The sequence below is a fragment of the Balaenoptera borealis genome (genome assembly GCF_965194805.1).
Source record: "Balaenoptera borealis genome assembly, chromosome: 9".
Lineage (NCBI taxonomy): Eukaryota > Metazoa > Chordata > Mammalia > Artiodactyla > Balaenopteridae > Balaenoptera > Balaenoptera borealis.
This window is the reverse complement of record NC_138873.1, coordinates 73657342-73677276: the sequence shown is the minus strand read 5'-3', so window position 1 is coordinate 73677276 and position 19935 is coordinate 73657342.

The following is a 19935-nucleotide window of genomic DNA, read 5'->3' as shown; positions in this document are numbered from 1 at the left end:
TCTTCTTCAAGTCTTCATAAAGGCTTTTAGCTTTCTCTTGAATCAGCGTTAAGTTGAGCAGGACTCAGCGCTGATGTTGATCCTGCATCCGCACACTGAGAAGTTTCTCCATCTCCTCCATCACTTTTCCATGCTTCTTGGATATTGTGTCAACATCGTCGGCACAGCAGACTTCACATGTTCCATGATCTTGTCCTTGTTCTTTAGATTCGTGCCAATGATTGAATGATTCATATTGTAAGAATGAGCGATGTCTAACATCTTTTTGCCTCGCTCCACTCTCTCAATTACTTTCACTTTTGTTTCCGTCATTATCGCTTGGCGCTTCTTAACAGTACCAGCTACATCACCTCTGCTTTTACGCTTGCTTCCAGACATCTTGGGCTTGAAATAAAGGTACTGTACTACTGTACTCTATACAGTACTGTAAAGTACACAAAAGCACAACCACATATAGAGGAAGCACGCACGTGACAATGTAGGCCAGACACGTGAACTAACTTACATGATTGGACACGCGAATGGACGTTTGCATCTTTGAAAGTTTGCAACTTGAAGGTTCGTATGTAGGTGACTTACTGTATTTGTACTGCCTAGGGAGAACTACCTAGGAAAATTTTGGTATGACTTATGTCAGAGAATGTTTTGCTTATGTTCTCTTCTAGGAGTTATAAGGTGTCCTATCTTATATTTAAGCATATAAGCCGTTTTGAGTTTATTTTTGTGTATGGTGTGAGGGTATGTTCTGACTTCACTGATTTGCATACGGCTCTCCAACTTTCAAAACACCACTTGCTGAAGAGACTGTCTTTTCCCCATTGTATATTCTTGCCTCCTTTGTCAAAGATTAATTGACCATAGGTGTGTGGGTTTATTCCTTAGCTCTCTATTCTATTCCATTGATCCATGTATCTCTTTCTGTGCCAATACAATGCGGCTTTGATTACTGTAACTTTGTAGTATTTTCTGAAGTTTAGGAGGGTTATGCCTCCTGCTTTGTTCTTTTTCCTGGGGATTGTGTTCACATTTCTGACTTTTTATGGTTCCAGATACATTTTAGGATTATTTGTTCTAGTTCTGGGGAAAATGTCATGGGTAATTTGATAGGGATCACATGAAATCTGTAGATTGCTTTGGGTAGTATAGCCATTTTAACAGTATGAATTCCTCCCATCCAAGAGCGTGGGATGTCTTTCCATTTCTTTGAATCATCTTCAGCTTCCTTTACTAATGTTTTGTAGTTCTCAGTATATAAGTCTTTCACCTCCTTGGTGAGGTTTATTCCTAAGCATTTTATTTTTTTGATGCCATTAAAAAAAGGATTGCTTGTTTACATTTCCTTTCTGATATTTCATTGTTAGTGTAAAGAAATGCAACCAGGGACTTCCCTGGTGGCTCCGTGGTTGAGACTCCGCCTGCCAATACAGGGGACACGGGTTTGAGCCCTGATGCAGGAAGATCTCACATGCCGTGGAGCAACTAAACCTGTGTGCCACAACTACTTAGCCTGCACTCTAGAGCCAGTGAGCCACAAATACTGAGCCCATGTGCCACAACTACTTAAGCCTGCATGCCTAGAGCCCGTGCTCCACAATAAGAGAAGCCACTGCAATGAGAAGCCTGCGCACCACAAGAAAGTCTAGTCCCCACTGGCCACAACTAGAGAAAGCCCGTGCACAGCAATGAAGACCCAATGCAGCCAAAATAAATTTTTTAAAAAAAGAAAGAAAAACCAGGAAATGCAACCAATTTATATATGTTAATCTTGTATCCTGCTACTTTGCTGAATTTGTTTATCAGTTCTAGTAGTGTTTGTGTGGAATTTTTAGGGTTTCCTTTATATATATTATCATGTCACCTGCATATAATGACAACTTTACCTCTTCCCTTCCAATTTGGTTAGATTTTATTTCTTTTTCTTGTCTGATGGTTGTGGCTAGGACTTCCAATACTATGTTGAAGAGAAGACGTGAGAGTGGGCATCCTTGTCTTGTTCCAGATTTTAGCGGGAAGGCTTTCAGCTTATGAACGTTGAGTATTATATTGGCTGTGGGTTTGTCATAAATAGCTTTTATTATGTTGAGATATGTTTCCTCTGTACCCACGTTGGTAAGTGTTTTTACCATGAATGGATGTTGAAGCTTTTCAAATGCTTTTTCGCCATCTATTGAGATGGTCGTTTGTTTCTTGTTTTTCCTTTGTCGATGGGGTGTATCATGTTGATTGATTTGCATATGTTGAAACAGCTTTGTGAAACTGGGGTGAATCAAATTTGGTCATGGTGTATGATCCTCTTATGTGTTGTCGGATTCGGTTTTCTAATATTCAGTTGAGAATTTTTGCATCTATATTTGTCAACGATATTGGCCTGCAGTTTTCTTTTTTGGTAGTGTCTTTCTCTGTGTTTTTTTTTAAAGTCTTTATTGAATTTGTTCCAATATTGCTTCTGTTTTATGTTTTGGTTTGTTGCTTGTGAGGCATGTGGGATCTTAGCTCCAAAACCAGGGATCGAACAGGCACCCCCTGCACTGGAAGGCGAAATCTTAACTGCTGGACCACCAGAAAAGTCCCCATCTGTTTTATTTGTTTTTTTTTTTAAGTAAATTTCTTTCTTTATTTATTTTTGGATGCATTGGGCATTCGTTGCTGTGCTCGGGCTCTCTCTAGTTGTGGTGAGCGGGGACTACTCTTCGTTGTGGTGCGCAGGCTGTTCATTGTGGTGGCTTCTTTTGTTGCAGATCATGGGCTCTAGGTGCGTGGGCTTCAGCAGTTGTGGCTATCAGGCTCAGTAGTTGTGGCTCGTGGGCTGTAGAGCGCAGGCTCAGTAGTTGTGGCACACAGGCTTAGTTGCTCCATGGCATGTGGGATCTTTCCAGACCAGGTCTCGAACCTATGTCCCCTGCAGTGGCAGACAGATTCTTAACCACTGTGCCACCAGGGAAGCCCCCCTCCCCATCTGTTTTTGATATCAGCGTGATAGTGGCTTCATAGAATGTCTTTGGAAGCATTCCTTACTCTTCAATCTTTTCGAAGAGTTTGAGAAGAATCAGTGTAAGTTCTGCTTTTTATATTTGGTAGAATTTGCCTGTGAAACCATCTGATCCTGGACTTCTGTTGGTAGGGAGTTTTTTTAAATTACAGATTCTATTTTTCAAAAAGTTCTATTTATTTATTTATTTTGGCTGTGTTGGGTCTTCGTTTCTGTGCAAGGGCTTTCTCTAGTTGCAGCGAGCGGGGGCCACTCTTCATCACGGTGCGTGGGCCTCTCACTATCGTGACCTCTCTTGTTGTGGAGCACGGGCTCCAGACGCTCAGGCTCAGTAGTTGTGGCTCACGGGCCCAGTTGCTCCGCGGCATGTGGGATCTTCCTAGACCAGGGCTCGAACCCGTGTCCCCTGCATTGGCAGGCAGATTCTCAACCACCGCGCCACCAGGGAAGCCCTCTATTTTGCTTTTAGTGATCAGTATGTTCAAGTTATCTATTTCTTCTTGATTCAGTTTTGTTCGGCTGTAAAAAACCAAAATATATTTTTAAGTTATGTTAGCAGCTAAATACTTACCATGTATTAGACCACAAAAGAGAGAAGAAAAAATATTAAAATATTTTTTCAAATAAACAAGTATTGAAATGTTTTAAAGAAATTGGTATAATAATACTAATTACAATAATGACAAATTGTTCTGAACTTAAAGACTACTTATATCTAAGATGCATATTATATGCTTATTGTTTTATTGTTTTTAAATACATGGAATGTTTTCTCCTTTCTAATGTAATTCTTTTATTTTACCTGTATATTGTGAAAAAAATTTAGTTGCACATAATATAAAAAATTACACTTTAATAGGAGATATTAATCCATTTACATTTACTATAGTACTGAAAATACTTAGGTTTAGTGTTCCATGTCATTGAGTGCTCTTTTTTATTTATTTATTTTTAAAAAAGATTTAATTTGGAGGGGGGGCATAAATTATTCATTTATTTATTTATTTATTTATTTAATTTTAACATCTTTATTGGACTATAATTGCTTTACAATGGTGTGTTAGTCTCTGCTTTAGAACAAAGTGAATCAGCTATACATATCCATATATCCCCATATCTCCTCCCTGTTGCGTCTCCCTCCCGCCCTCCCTATCCCACCCCTCTAAGTGGTCATAAAGCACTGAGCTGATCTCCCTCTTCTATGCAGCTGTTTCCTACTAGCTAGCTATTTTACATTTGGTAGTATATATAAGTCCATGCCACTCTCTCACTTCGTCCCAGCTTACCCTTCCCCCTCCCCATGTCCTCAAGTCCATTCTCTATGTCTGCGTCTTTATTCCTGTCCTGTCCCTAGGTTCTTCCCAACCGTTTCTTTTCCTTTTCTTTTTAGATTCCACATATATGTGTTAGCATACAGTATTTGTTTTTCTCTTTCTGACTTACTTCACTCTGTATGACAGACTCTAGGTCCATCCATCTCACTACAAATAACTCAATTTCATTTCTTTTTATGGCTGAGTAATCTTCCATTTTATATTGAAGATGTGCAACATCTTTTTTACCCATTCATCAGTTGATGGACACTTAGGTTGCTTCCATGTCCTGGCTATTGCAAATAGAGCTGCAATGAACATTGTGGAACATGACTCTTTTTGAATTATGGTTTTCTCCAGGTATATGCCCAGTAGTGGGATTGCTGTGTCATATGGTAGTTCTATTTTTAGTTTTTTAAGGAACCTCGATACCGTTCTCGATAGTGGCTGTATCAATTTACACTCCCACCAACGGTGCAAGAGGGTTCCCTTTTTTCCACACCTCTGCAGCATTTATTGTTTGTAGATTTTTTTGATGATGGCCATTCTTACCTGTGTGTGGTGATACCTCATTGTAATTTCGAGTTGCATTTCTCTAATGATCAGTGATGTTGAGCATTCTTTCATGTGTTTGTTGGCAATCTGTATATCTTCTTTGGAGAAATGTCTATTTAGGTCTTCTGCCCATTTATGGATTGGGTTTTTTTTTTTTTTTTTTTTTTTGATATTGAGCTGCATGGGCTGCTTGTAAAGTTTGGAGATTAATCCTTTGTCAGCTGCTTCGTTGGCAAATATTTTCTCCCATTCTGAGGGTGGCCTTTTCATCTTGTTTACGTTTTCCTTTGCTGTGCAAAAGCTTTTAAGTCTCCTTAGGTCTCATTTGTTTATGTTTCTTTTTAATTTCCGTTTTCTAGGAGGTGGGTCAAAAAGGATCTTGCTGTGATTGATGTCATAGAGTGTTCTGCCTATGTTTTCCTCTAAGAGTTTGATAGTGTCTGGCCTTACATTTAGGTCTTTAATCCATTTTGAGTTTATTTTTGTGTATGGTGTTAGGGAGTCTTCTAATTTCATTCTTTTACCGGTAGCTGTCCAGTTTTCCCAGCACCACTTATTGAAGAGGCTGTGATTTCTCCATTGTATATTCTTGCCTCCTTTATCAAAAATAAGGTGACCATATGTGTATGGGTTTATGTCTGGGCTTTCTCTCCTGTTCCATTGCTCTATATTTCTGTTTTTGTGCCAGTACCATACTGTCTTGACTACTGTAGCTTTGTAGTATTGTCTGAAGTCAGGGAGCCTGATTCCTCCAGCTCTGTTTTTCTTCTCAAGATTGCTTTGGCTGTTCGGGGTCTTTTGTGTTTCCATACAAATTGTGAAATCTTTTTGTTCTAGTTCTCTGAAAAATTCCATTGGTAGTTTGATAGGGATTGCATTGAATCTGTAGATTGCGTTGGGTAGTAGAGTCATTTTCACAATGTTGATTCTTCCAATCCAAGAACATGGTATATCTCTGTATCTGTTTGTGTCATCTTTGATTTCTTTCATCAGTGTCTTATAGTTTGTTGAGTAAACGTCTTTTGTCTCTTTAGGTAGGTTTATTCCTAGGTATTTTATTCTTTGTGTTGCAGTGGTAAATGGGAGTGTTTCCCTAATTTTTCTTTCAGAATTTTCATCTTTAGTGTATAGGAATGCAAGAGATATCTGTACATTAATTTTGTATCCTGCGACCTTACCAGTTCATTGATTAACTCTAGTAGGTTTCTGGTAGCATCTTTAGGATTCTCTATGTATAGTATCATGTCATCTGCAAACAGTGAGAGCTTAACTTCTTCTTTTCCGATTTGGATTCCTTTTATTTATTTTTCTTCTCTGATTGCTGTAGCTAAAAATTCCAAAAGTGTGTGGAATAATAGTGGTGAGAGTGGGCAACCTTGTCTTGTTCCTGATCTTGGGGGAAATGATTTCACTTTTTCACCATTGAGAACGATGCTGGCTGTGGGTTTGTCATAGATGGCCTTTATTATGTTGAGGAAAGTTCCCTCTATGCCTACTTTCTGGAGGGTTTTTATGATAAATGGGTGTTTAATATTGTCGAAAGCACTTTCTGCATCGATTGAGACGACCATATGGTTTTTATCCTTTAGTTTTTTAATACGGTGTATCACATTGATTTGCATGTACTGAAGAATCCTTGCATCCCTGGGATAAACCCCACTTGATCATGGTGTATGATCCTTTTAAGGCGCTGTTGCATTCTGTTGGCTAGTATTGTGCAGTGGATTTTTGCAGCTATGTTCATCAGTGATATTGACCTGTAGTTTTCTTTCTTTGTGACATCTTTGTCTGGTTTTGGTGTCAGGGAGATGGTGGTCTCATAGAATAAGTTTGGGAGAGTTCCTCCCTCTGCTATATTTTGGAAGAGTTTGAGAAGGATAGGTGTTAACTCTTCTCTAAATGTTTGATAGAATTTGCCTGTGAAGCCATCTGGTCCTGGGCTTTTGTTTGTTGGAAGATTTTTAATCACAGTCTCAAGTTCAGTGCTTGGGATTGGTTTGTTTGTAGTTTCTATTTCTTCCTGGTTCAGTCTTGGAAGGTTGTGCTTTTCTAAGAATTTGTCCATTTCTTCCAGGTTGTCCATTTTATTGGCATATAGTTGCTTGCAGTAATCTCTCATGATCCTTTGTATGTCTGCAGTGTCAGTTGTTACTTCTCCTTTTTCATTTGTAATTCTATTGATTTGAGTCGTCTCCCTTTTTTTCTTGATGAGTCTGGCTAATGGTTTATCAATTTTGTTTATCTTCTCAAAGAACCAGCTTTTAGTTTTTTTGATCTTTGCTGTTGTTACCTTCATTTCTTTTTCATTTATTTCTGGTCTGATCTTTATGATGTCTTTCCTCTGCTGACTTTGTTTTTTTTTCTTTCTTTCTTTCTCTAATTGCTTTAGGTGTAAGGTTAACTTGCTTATTTGAGATATTTCTTGTTTCTTGAGGTAGGATTGTATTGCTATAAACTTCTCTCTTAGAACTGCTCTTGCTGCATCCCATAGGTTTTGGGTCTTCATGTTTTCATTGTCATTTGTTTCTAGGTATTTTTTTTTATTTCCTCTTTGATTTCTTCAGTGGTGTCTTGGTTATTAAGTAGTGTATTGTTGAGCGTCCATGTGTTTCCATTTTTTACAGATTTTTTTCCTGTAATTGATATCTAGTCTGATAGCATTGTGGTCGGAAAAGATACTTGATACGATTTCAATTTTCTTATATTTACCAAGGCTTGATTTGTGACCCAAGATATGATCTATCCTGGAGAATGTTCCAGGAGCACTTGAGAAAAAGTGTATTCTGTTGTTTTTGGATGGAATGTCCTATAAATATCAATTAAGTCCATCTTGTTTAATGTATCATTTAAAGCTTGTGTTTCCTTATTTATTTTCATTGTGGATGATCTGTTCATTGGTGAAAGAGGGGTGCTAAAGCTCCTACTATGATTGTGTTACTGTCGATTTCCCCTTTTATGGCTGTTAGCATTTGCCTTATGTATTGAGGTGCTCCTATGTTGGGTGCCTAAATATATGCAATTGTTATATCTTCTTCTTGGATTGATCCCTTGATCATTATGTAGTGTCCTTCTTTGTCTCCTGTAATAGTCTTTATTTTAAAGTCTTTTTTGTCTGATATGAGAATTGCTACTCTAGCTTTCTTTTGATTTCCATTTGCATGGAATATCTTATTCCATCCCCTCACTTTCCATCTGTATGTGTCCCTATGTCTGAAGTGGGTCTCATGTAGACCACATACATACCGGTCGTGTTTTCAGATCCATTCAGCCAGTCTATGTCTTTTGGTTGGAGCATTTAATCCATTTACATTTAAGGTAATTATTGATATGTATGTTCTTATTACCATTTTCTTAATTGTTTTGGGTTTCTTATTGTAGGTCTTTTCCTTCTCTTGTGTTTCCTGCCTAGGCAAGTTCCTTTAGCATTTGTTGTAAAGCGGGTTTGGTGGTGCTGAATTCTCTTAGCTTTTGCTTGTCTGTAAAGGTTTTAATTTCTCTGTCGAATCTGAACGAGATCCTTGGTGGGTCGAGTAATCTTGGTTGTAGCTGTTCCCCTTTCATTACTTTAAATATGTCCTGCCAGTCCCTTCTGGCTTGCAGAGTTTCTGCTGAAAGTTCAGCTGTTAACCTTATGGGGATTCCCTTGTATGTTATTTGTTGTTTTTCCCTTGCTGCTTTTAATATTTTTTCTTTGTATTTAATTTTTGATAGTTTGATTAATATATGTTTTGGCATGTTTCTCCTTGGGTTTATCTTGTATGGGACTCCCTGCGCTTCCTGGACTTGATTAACGATTTCCTTTCCCATATTAGGGAAGTTTTCAACTATAATCTCTTTAAATATTTTCTCAGTGTCTTTCTTTTTCTCTTCTACTTCTGGGACCCCTATATTCGAATGTTGGTGCGTTTAATGTTTTCCCAGAGATGTCTCAGATTGTCCTCAATTCTTTTCATTCTTTTTTCTTTATTTGGCTTTGCAGTAGTTATTTCCACTATTTTACCTTCCAGGTCATTTATCCATTCTTCTGCCTCAGTTATTCTGCTATTGTTTCCTTCTAGAGAATTTTTAATTCCATTTATTGTGTTGTTCATCATTGTTTGTTTGCTCTTTAGTTCTTCTAGGTCCTTGTTAAACGTTTCTTGTCTATTCTCCATTCCAGTTCCAAGATTTGGGATCATCTTTACTATCATTACTCTGAATTCTTTTTCAGGTAGACTGCCTATTTCCTCCACATTTGTTTGGTCTGGTGGGTTTTTACCTTGCTCCTTCATCTGCTGTGTGTTTCTGTGTCTTCTCATTTGGCTTTGGGGACTGTGTTTGGGGTCTCCTTTTCAGAGGCTGCAGATTCGTAGTTCCCATTGTATTTGGTGTCTGCCCCCAGTGGCTAAGGTTGGTTCAGTGGGTTGTGTAGGCTTTCTGATGGAGAGGACTGGTGCCTGTGTTCTGGTGGGTGTGTCTGGATCTTGTCTTTCTGGTGGACAGATCCGCATCTGGTGGTGTGTTTTGGGGTGTCTGTGAACTTATTGTGATTTTCGGCAGCCTCTCTGCTAATGGGTGGGCCTGCATTCCTGTCTTGCTAGTTGTTTGGCATGGGATGTCCAGCACTGGATCTTGCTGGTCTCTGAGTGGAGCTGGGTCTTAGCGTTGAGACGGATATCTCTGGGAGAGCTTTCGCCATTTGAAATTACAAGGTGCCAGAGGTCTCTGGTAGACCAATGTCCTGAACTCGGCTCTCCCACCTCAGAGGCACAGGCTTGACACCCGGCTGGAGCACCAAGACCCTGTCAGCCACACAGCTGGGGGTGAGAGCAAGAGGTAGCTTTGGTACATCTCAAAGACCACCAATGAGGTTCACTGACCATTTTCTCTCCAGAAGTGAAGAAAACAAAATTCAGACTTTGGCTAGTCAGCCACTTTGGTAGCCAGCCTCCAAGATGGACCTAATTATCCCCTAATTATCTCCCAGTCTCCATGTACCAGTGTGGCTCCTCGCACTTGAAAAGGGTTGACTGTTTAACTAATAAGAAATTGCAGAAATGACAAAGTGCAGCTTCCAAAGTTATAAAAGACATTGCAGCTTCTGCTTTGGTTTCTGCTAGATCACTCATCCTGGGGTAAGCCAGCTGCCATGTCATGAGGACACTCAAGCAGCCCTAAAGAGAGATCCATGTGGCAAGGAACTGAGGCCTCTTACCTACAGCCACGTGAGTGAGTCATCTCAGAAGTCAAAAGATTTAATTTTTTAAATTTTTGGTTGTGTTGGGTCTTCGTTGCTGCACAGGGTTTCTCCAGTTGTTACTAGAGAAGCAGGGGTTACTCATCATTGTGGTGCACGGGCTTCTCCTTGCGGTGGTTTCTCTTGTTGTGGAGTATGGGCTCTAGGTGCATGGGCTTCAGTAGTTGTGTCATGCAGGCTCAATAGTTGTTGCTTGCAGGCTCTAGAGCACAGGCTCAGTACTTGTGGCACACGGGCTTAGTTGCTCTGCGGCATGTGGGATCTTCCCAGACCAGGGATGGAACCCCTGTTCCCTGCATTGGCAGGCAAATTCTTACCCACTGTGCCACCAGGGAAGTCCAGTGTGCTCTTTTTTAAACCTAGTCTGTTTTCATTATTTTCTATCTTAACGATTCTGTATTAAAGAAAAAAAAAAATAATACTCCTTTCTACCCCTCCTCTTTGAGGATTATATATGAAGAAGTATGTCTTATTTATTAACCTCAAATTTTCACCTTACTTTTAAGAAGTAATCACAATGTCAAGTATTTAATACTTTTCACTTCCACCTTGAAAAGCATGGATATTAAAGTGCTAATACAATTACCTTCCCTGGTCTATCTTTTTTAGTTTTTGTTATGTATAAAAAACAACGAAAAACATGCATGGTTTGTAAGGAAATGACAAATTTCAGAAAATTCAGCATCTGAATACACTCTAAACATAGCTTCTAGATAAAGACACAGAAAATTGCCAGATACTCAGAGGCCCCCTGGTCCCATTCTAGTGACTCCCCTTAAGGTTTAATATTGTTCTGGTATCTAACAAAAAGATAACTTTACCTGTATTTTGTATTTTATATAAATGTTATGGCACAGTAAAATCACTTTTGGATTGGGCTTTTTTATTTTATGTTGTTTGTGAATATGCCTATATGGTTGTCTATTGCTGTGATCATGCATTGCCACTGTTGCATAGGATTCCATAATGTAAATATTTAACTATTAATTAATTTATTCCAATATGTATTACAATATGAGTGATTTTCAGTTTGTGTCTATTGAGAACAGCACTGGTATATAAATTCTAGAACTTGAGCTTTGGTGATGTGTGTATAAATTATTGTTCAGTATACACGTAGTAGTAAAATGTTCGAGTCATAGCTTTCTTGTGTTTATCTTTTTAGATATTTCTAAATATTTTCACAACATTTGTATGATTTTTCATCTTCAGCAGCAGTGAATGAGATTCAAGGATTATACACATTCTTGTCAAACTTGATAATACCTGTCATTTTCATCTGAACTTTCTGGTTGGTGAGTGATAATTCCAGGTATCACGCTTTTGCATTTAATTGACTACTAAGAAGCCAAGCATCTTTTGATATGTTTACTTAACATTCTGTACTCTCTTTTTTGAAATATCTTTTGGTATATTTCCCCCATTTTGCTATTCCATTATCTTCTTATTGAAGACTTCCTTTTTTTTTTTTTAACATCTGAAGACTTCTTATTTAGGAGTTTTTAATACATGCTTGAGATGAGTTCTTCTCTCTTTCTGTCTCTCCTTCTCTTTCATTAGATGAGTGTCAGTTTTTAATGTTAATAACATCTAAATTGTTATTTTCCTCTTTATTTATTTAGTCTTATTTCTATTGATTTATGTAGTCTTCTTACCTGTAGCAGAGCACATTATTTATTCTAAACCACAAATATGTTTTCATTTCTTCAATAAATGTAATTATTAAGCTTTAAATTTAAGTTAACTTTCTAAACTAAATATGTTGTATCATAGTGAGTATTAATTTTTCTATGACAGCTGAAAGGTTACATTTATTCAGAAAATGTTGTATCAGCTTTCTTTTCCTTTGCTCCTACTTCTCATTGATTCACAGTGGTAAACATCACTTCATCCATGGATCTGACTTTTCTCTGATTTCTCATGGTCATTCTCACTAACTCGTCTTGCCTCCTGAAATCTTTAGCAATCCCATTATTCCACAGAAGCAAAAACCTTCCTTGGGCCTTTTTCCTCAGAAGATTGATTATTCCCACATTTTAAATGGGAGATTGCAATAAGTTAGGAGAAAATGCCACAAGAGGGTCTCTCATTTTTTTTTTCACATCCTGTATCAGCCTCTGCTTGCACTCTCTGTTCAAAGATATTTGTGCAACACATTGATGGAAGATGCCACTTGTTTCTCTCCTTGGGGAAAAGACAGATTAATTACCTAACAAATAAAATAAAGAGAGTGTCTTGCTCTTTTCAAATGTTGGACAGGATTGCTTGCATCCTAATTTAAATGTTTCAGGTGACTGAAGCTTAAGATTCCTAAGCTTTAATCCATACTTGCACCATGCACAGCACCCAACAGGAGAGCTTTACATAACCCCATGAGACACTTGTGTGCAAGTGGAACAGATAAAAATATAAAACTATTGCTGTCTTTTTGTGTCATAAAAATGATTTTTTGTCTCATTTAAAATATTTTTTTCTAAAATCCAAAAACGTGTCAGGCTAAAATATTGTTATTTCAAATATGGTAAAATCGAAGACCCTTCAAATTTCTTTCCAGTTTTGTTGATGATGGGATGCCGTCAGAGATATGACTTCATTAAACACAATAGGTAAGATTCCTTCATAGGCCTGATTGGGGAATATGAAAATAAACCCCCCAAAATCTGGACATTTTCTAGTTCTCAAATATTGGTTAAGATGGTAGAAAGGGCCCTTCATTGTCCTATATGTTAATGCAGATCAATTGTGAGAGGTGGGGATAAAACAAGCAGCCTAAATATCCTTTATGTTTGTTGTACTACTAGTAGAAAGAGGAAGGGTCAACATGTCACCATGGTTGATATAGCAAATAAGCTGCTTGAAACTACACAGAAATGTACCTGCTTGTATTTTCTGTGCAGTTACCCTCTCTTTTGGTGTGCCCTGATACCTCCCTCAACTTATGTACCAACTCCAGCAGCATTAAGCAGAAATCCAAAGAAATCTATTCTTTGGAATTATGAGGAAGGGAAGAGTCAAACATTTTATAACATGCTCTATACAAGGATACACGTCACCATCCTTATCTATGTCATGCCATGCATGGAGGGTCAGTAGGTTCAGGGGATTCTGGAAGCACCAAGTTCTGTGGGGTTAATCACAGTTGCATTCATGGGCAGTAAAAGAGAAGGGCCTCATCTTGATCACTTTCTCAATGCTAGTAGCTACAAAAAGAAGAGGATAGCAGACATCTTAGGGAGAAGAACCAACATTAAATGAAATGTCCTAATTACTCTAGGCAACCTCTCATGGTGGCCTCCCATAGCTCCTCAAATCCCTACATACTTGCACAAGGGATAGTGTAATATTACTGGAGTGTCTGACTGCAGATTAACATTATTTTTGTTGAAAAAAATAAAAATAGGTTCAAGTGATAGGGTTTGAAAAGGGTTCGCAGTGTGAGGGAAACTATTGTAACAATGTGGACAGAACCCTTTGGATGGATTCATCATGTTTTGTTTTTGTTTTTGTTTTTTTTTTTTTGCTGCTTCAGAATCTGTAGTAGCGATTGGTGTGTTCCATGATACATCCCCGCTTCTTATAAGTTTTAGATGGAATACCCCATTAGGAAGAAGTGCACGTAAGGAAGATTAGTGAGTCAAACTCCTCTGCCCTCTGTCAGCAGTGGGTGCAAAGGGATTTAGACCAAGTGCTTTCATCCTTTGATTTGCAAAGTTTTCACTATATGAATGATGTTTTGTCTGTTTGCAGGTCAGGAGCCTTGGTCTCAATATCCCTGTTTAAAAAGTGTTATCACGTGTCTGCCAGAAAGAATTGCTGATGATACTGGGAAAAATTGAGAGTTATCCTTAACAATTAAGGGTTTTGTAGCAACATGGATGGACCTCGAGATTGTTATACTGAGTGAAGCAAGTCAGACACAGAAAGACAGATATCATATGATATTGCTTATATGAGGAATCTAAAAAAGAAAAAAAAACAGGTACAAATGAACTTATTTACACAACAGAAATAGAATCATGGATATAGAAAACAAACTTATGGTTACCAGGGGATAAGTGGGGAAGGGATAAATTGGGAGATTGGGACTGACTTATACACACTACTATATATAAAATAGATAAAGACCTGCTTTATAGCACAGGGAACTCTACTCAGTGGTCTGTACTGGCGTATACGGAAAAAGAATCTTATAAAAAAAAAACAAGCGTTTTGGGATTATATAATAAATATAAATGTGCAAACCTTTAACATGAAAGGAAAAATCAGTTAACTCTGTGGTCCCTGTTATGGTGTAAATATTTTGTACCTCTAATTTTAAAATTTTGAAACCCAGCTCCCATGTTGATGGTATTAGGAGGTGGGGCTTTTGGGAGGTGATTAGGTTATGAGGCCAGAGACCTCAAACATGGGATTAGTGACCTGATAAATGTAGCACACAGAAGATCTTATGACCATTCCATGATTTCATTGCCGAGCGAGAAGACCCACATTATGAACCAGAAATTGGTCCCTCGCCAGACACTGTCAGCTGGCAACTTGTTCTTTTTTTTAAAAAAATAATTAGATAATTAATTAATTAATTTTTTGGCTGTGTTGGGTCTTTGGTGCGGTGCGCGGGCTTCTCATTGAGTGGCTTCTCTTGTTGCGGAGCATGGGCTCTAGGCGTGTGGGTTTCAGTAGTTGTGGCTCACAGGCTCAGTAGTTGTGGCCTGTGGACTCTAGAGCACAGGCTCAGTATTTGTGGTGCACGGGCTTAGTTGTTCCATGGCATGTGGGATCTTCCTGGACCAGGGCTCGAACCCTTGTCCCCTTTATTGATAGGCAGATTCTTAACCACTGCACCTCCAGGGAAGCCCCTGGTTACTTGTTCTTGAACTTTTCAGCCTCAGCAATTATGAGAAAACCAAAATAATCTGTTGTTTATAAAATACCAAGTCTCTCGTATTTTGTTCTAGCAGTCAAAGAGCTGGCTGAGGAGAAATATCTGTGAGCTTGAAGACATATCAGGAGAAACCTTTAAATCTCAAAAGAAAAGAGAAAATGGGCAGGAAAGAAATCAACAGAACAGAGTAATCAATAATTGTGGAACAATGAAAAATGCTGTGACCTATACATAATGGGTATAGCAGGAGGAGAATAAAGATAATAAAGAACAGAAAATATTTTTAAAAATGACTGAGAATCTCCCCAAATGAATGTCTGACACTAAATCCACAACATCCAAACTTAGAAGAACATATGAATAGTAAAGAAAACTGACCAGTATCTCTCAGGAACATCAATGCAAAAATCCTCAACAAAATATTACCAAATCGAATCCAACAATATTTTGAGAGAATTTTATATCATGAATGAGAGGAAATAATCCCAGGTATGAAAGGCTGGTTCAACATTCTAGAATCAAATAATTATATCCATCATATCAACACCTTGAAGACAATCATTAGCATATCAATAGATTCAGAAGACCTTTGAAAAAATCTAACACCCATTCTTCATAAAAACTCTCAGTTGAAGAAATAGACTGGAGCTTTCTCAAGTTGATAACAAAGATTTACAGGAAACTTTTATCTTACATCATGATTAATGGTCAAAACCATGAAGCTTTTCCACTAAGTTCAGGTAAAAGCAAGGATGTCCCCTTTCATGACTCCTTTTCCATATTTTACTCCAAGTCCTTGTTAATGCAATAAGGCACGAAAATCAACAAAACAAATACAGATTGGGTAGAAAAAAATGAAAGCAACCTAAATAAAATGTGGACCAATAAACTTTATGGACACCTCACCAAAGAAAATAGACACTATGCATATAAGTATACAGAAGAATAATCCAGATTACATGCTGCCATGAAAAAGCAAATTAAAAATACAATTACATACCACTATGTAACACTTAGAATGGCTAAAATGTGAACAATGACAAGAACAAATTCTGTAGGAGATGTGGAACAATAGGAAATGTCATTTGTCATTGGTGGAAATGAAAAATAACACAGCTACTTTGGTAGTCTGATTGACACTTGCTAGAATATTGAGCATTCCCTTACTGTACAATCCGTCAAATGTTCTCATGGATATTTACTGAAAGTAGTTTAAAACATACTTCCAGAGGAAAACCTGCATATGGATATTTATAGCACCTAATTCAATATTGCCAAAATGTGAATGAAACTAAGGTGTCCTCCAATAGGTGAATGAAATGATATAGTATTAATATATTCTGGGAATGGGATAATATTGAGCACTAAAAAAGTAAGCTATCAAGCCATATAAAGAGATGGGAATTCTTTTTTTTTTCTTTTGAAATATAGGTGATTTTCTTTATTTTGAAATTTAAATTTTATTGGAGTATAGTTGATTTACAATGTTGTGCTCATTTCAGCTGCACAGCAAGTGATTCAGTTACACATATGCATATATTCATTCTTTTTCAGATTCTTTTCTGATAACGGTATTCCCAGAATACTGAGTAGAGCTCCCTGTGCTATACAGTAGGTCCTTGTTGCTTATCTGTTATATATAGTAGTATTCGTATGTTTACCCCAAGCTCCTGATTTATCCCTACCCCTCACCTCTCCCCTTTGGTAACCATAAGTTTGTTTTCCAGGTCTGTGAGTCTGCCTCTCTTTTGTAAGTTAGTTCATTTGTATCAATTTTTAGCTTCCACCTAGAAGTGATATCATCCAATATTTGTCTTACTCTGTCTGACTTACTTCACTTAGTACAATCATCTCTAGGTCCATCCATGTTACTGCAACTGGCATTATTTTCTTCTATTTTATGGCTGAGTCATATTCCATTATATGTATGTATCACATATTCTTTACCTATATTCATATGTTGATGGACATTTTGGTTGCTTCCTTGTCTTCGCTATTGTAAAGAGTGTTGCAGTGAACATTGGGGAAGATGTGTCTTTTCGATTTATGCTTTCCTCCAGATATGCACACAGGAGTGAACTTGCTGGATCATCTGGTAGCTCTATTTTATTTTATTTTACTTCATTTCATTTCAATTTCAATTTTTTTGGAATAGAGTTGATTTACAATGTTGTGTTACTTTCTGCTGCACAGCACAGTGAAGCAGTTATACATATATCCAATCCTTTTTGGATTCCTTTCCCATACAGGTCATTACAGAGTATTGAGTAGAGTTCCCTGTGCTATACAGTAAGCCCTTATTTGTTATCTCTTTTATATATAGTGGTGTGTATATGTCAATCCCAATTTCCAATTTATCCCTCCCACCTCCCCTTACTCTGGTAACCTCCATTCTGTGCTCCATAGTGGCTGTTACCAATTGGCATTGCCACCGATAGCATAGAAGTGGTGGCGCAGTGGTTAAGAATCTGCCTGCCAGTTCAGGGGACACAGGTTCGAGCCCTGGCCCGGGAAGATCTCACATGCCACAGAACAAGTAAGCCCGTGCACCACAACTACTCAGTCTGCGCTCTAGAGCCCACGAGCCACAACTACTGAAGCCTGTGTGCCTACAGCTTGTGCTCCACAACAAGAGAAGCCACCACAAAGAGAAGGCTTCGTACCACAACGATGAGTAGCCCCCGCTTGCTGCAACTATAGAAAAGCCGCGCACAGCAACGAAGAGCCAAGACAGATTAAAAAAAAAAAATAAGTAGTAGGTTTCTCTTTTTTCCACAGCCTCTGAAGCATTTCTTGTTTGTAGACATTGTGATGATGGCTATTCTGAGTGGTTCCAGGTGATACTTCTTTGTACATCTGATTTGCATTTGTCTAACATAAAGCAATGGTGAGTATCTTCATATGTGCTTTTTTTTTGGAACAGTGTCAGTAAGATTTATCCCTTGAAAAAGGGTTATTGAAAGGTTGCCTTGTTTTGAAGTCTACTTCGATTACCTACCCCAAGACATTTTTTGAGGGCTGTTGTCATTTACAGCTCCCCAGGCATTGTGAATATGAAGTGCGTATAAGGTCCAGTTTTAGAATTGTTGTTATGGGAAACAGAAGGCGGCAGGATTTCTACTGTCCCTCTCTGGTTACTGACACAACCTTAGATGTAGGGCAAGTCCTGTTCTTGGGTATTAAATTAGAGTGGAATGTGCCTGACCAAACATGTAAGGGCTTCTGTCCCATTCCTTCTTCCCCCTTACCCTTCATCCCCCGAACAAGTATAAACCCCTGCAAAATCAGCTGTTGAGGGTGCTGTCTTGTAGAGTGGGATGACCCTTACGAAGGAGTCAGGAGGTCGGAACCCAAACACCAGGATATGTTGAGAGCAGGTGATTTTCCAAATGTCATCCAGCCCAGAGAGTCCACCATCCTTTGGGTGTCAGAGGGTTGGTTTAGTAGTATGAGGGCACACTTAGATCTGGAGATAGTGATCCCATGCAGAGGGGACCAGGTACTACATGTTCAAGGGGGGCGAATTAGCTGGCATATCCTCCCGAGGTCCTCAGGCCCACAACAGTCCAGCCTTGGGACCAAATTGTGTCTGTGTCCAGGGATGTGACACTAGTACGTTCACTGCGACTAAACAAATTTAGTGATCATTTTTCTTTTCTTTAATTTAACTTTAAATTTATAATGGAGTATATAGTTGATTTATCATGTTGTGTTCATTTTTGTCATACACCAACATGATTCATTTATACAGAGATAACTATATATTCTTTTTAGAATTATTTTCCCATTGAGGTTACTAAAGGGTGTTGAGAAGAGTTCCAAGTGCTCTACAGCAGGTCCATGTTGATTACAAGTTTTCTCTCTGTAAATATGTATATACTAACTCCAACCTCATGATTTATGCCTCCAACACACCTTTCCAGTTTGGTAACCATAAGTTTGTGTTCTAAGTCTGGGACTCTGTTTCTGTGTTGTAAGACAGTACCTTTCTATCAATGTTTAGATTCCACCGATAAGTAATATCATATGATATTTTTCATTGCCTGATTTATGACACTTAGTATGAATGTATGTAGGTCCTTCTGAGTGGCCCTAAATGGCCTTCTTTCATTCACTTCATGGCTGAGTAATATTCCATTGTACATATCTACCATAATTTCTTTATCCATTCTTCCTTCCAAGGACTTTTAGGTAGCTTCCGAGTAGAGGCTCTTGTAAACAGGGCTGCATAAATTTTAGAGTGCCTGGGTCCTGTCAATTTACGTTTTTTCCAAGATACAGGCCCAGGAGTGGAAGCGCCATATGCTCTGAAGCTCTGGTTTTTAGATTTTTAAGGAATCACCACCCACTTCTCCAGAGTGGCTGTTAGCAATTTACATTCCCACCATCAGCTTGTCAGGGTTCCCTTTTCTCCACGCCCTGTCCTGCATTTCAGGTTTTACAGTTTGTGAGGTTGGCCATTCTGACTGGTGCGAAGTGATATCTCTTTGTAATATTAATTTACATTGCCCGCCTGTTTTGTTGGCCACAAATGGAGTAAGGGTTTTTCCTGAATAGATTAAGGAATAACGCATACGGCCTTTTTGGCAAACTGCATCATTGGCGATGTTCAGCAGCTTTGCCTGTGCTTTAATGACGAGTGCAAACTACCCCTTGAAATCCCTTTCCTGCAATTCTGCCTTGCTTACAAGGCCTTTACGAATACTTGGCTCAAGAAATGACTCCATTAGAGGTGTCAATTACAACCCTGCATGTTTGTGAATTGCAGTGCCCCTGAGCACCGGTTTTCAACTTGTTTAGGGAAGCAGACACAAAGGGGCAGGATTTCTACAGACCCATTCCAGTTACTGGGGCACCTGAAGGATAGGGAAATTCTTCTCCCAGGTAGGAAACTAGAGTAGCATATGCCTGTCCAAACATCTAAGGCTTGTGTCTCATTCCATCCTGCCATTCCCCTTCT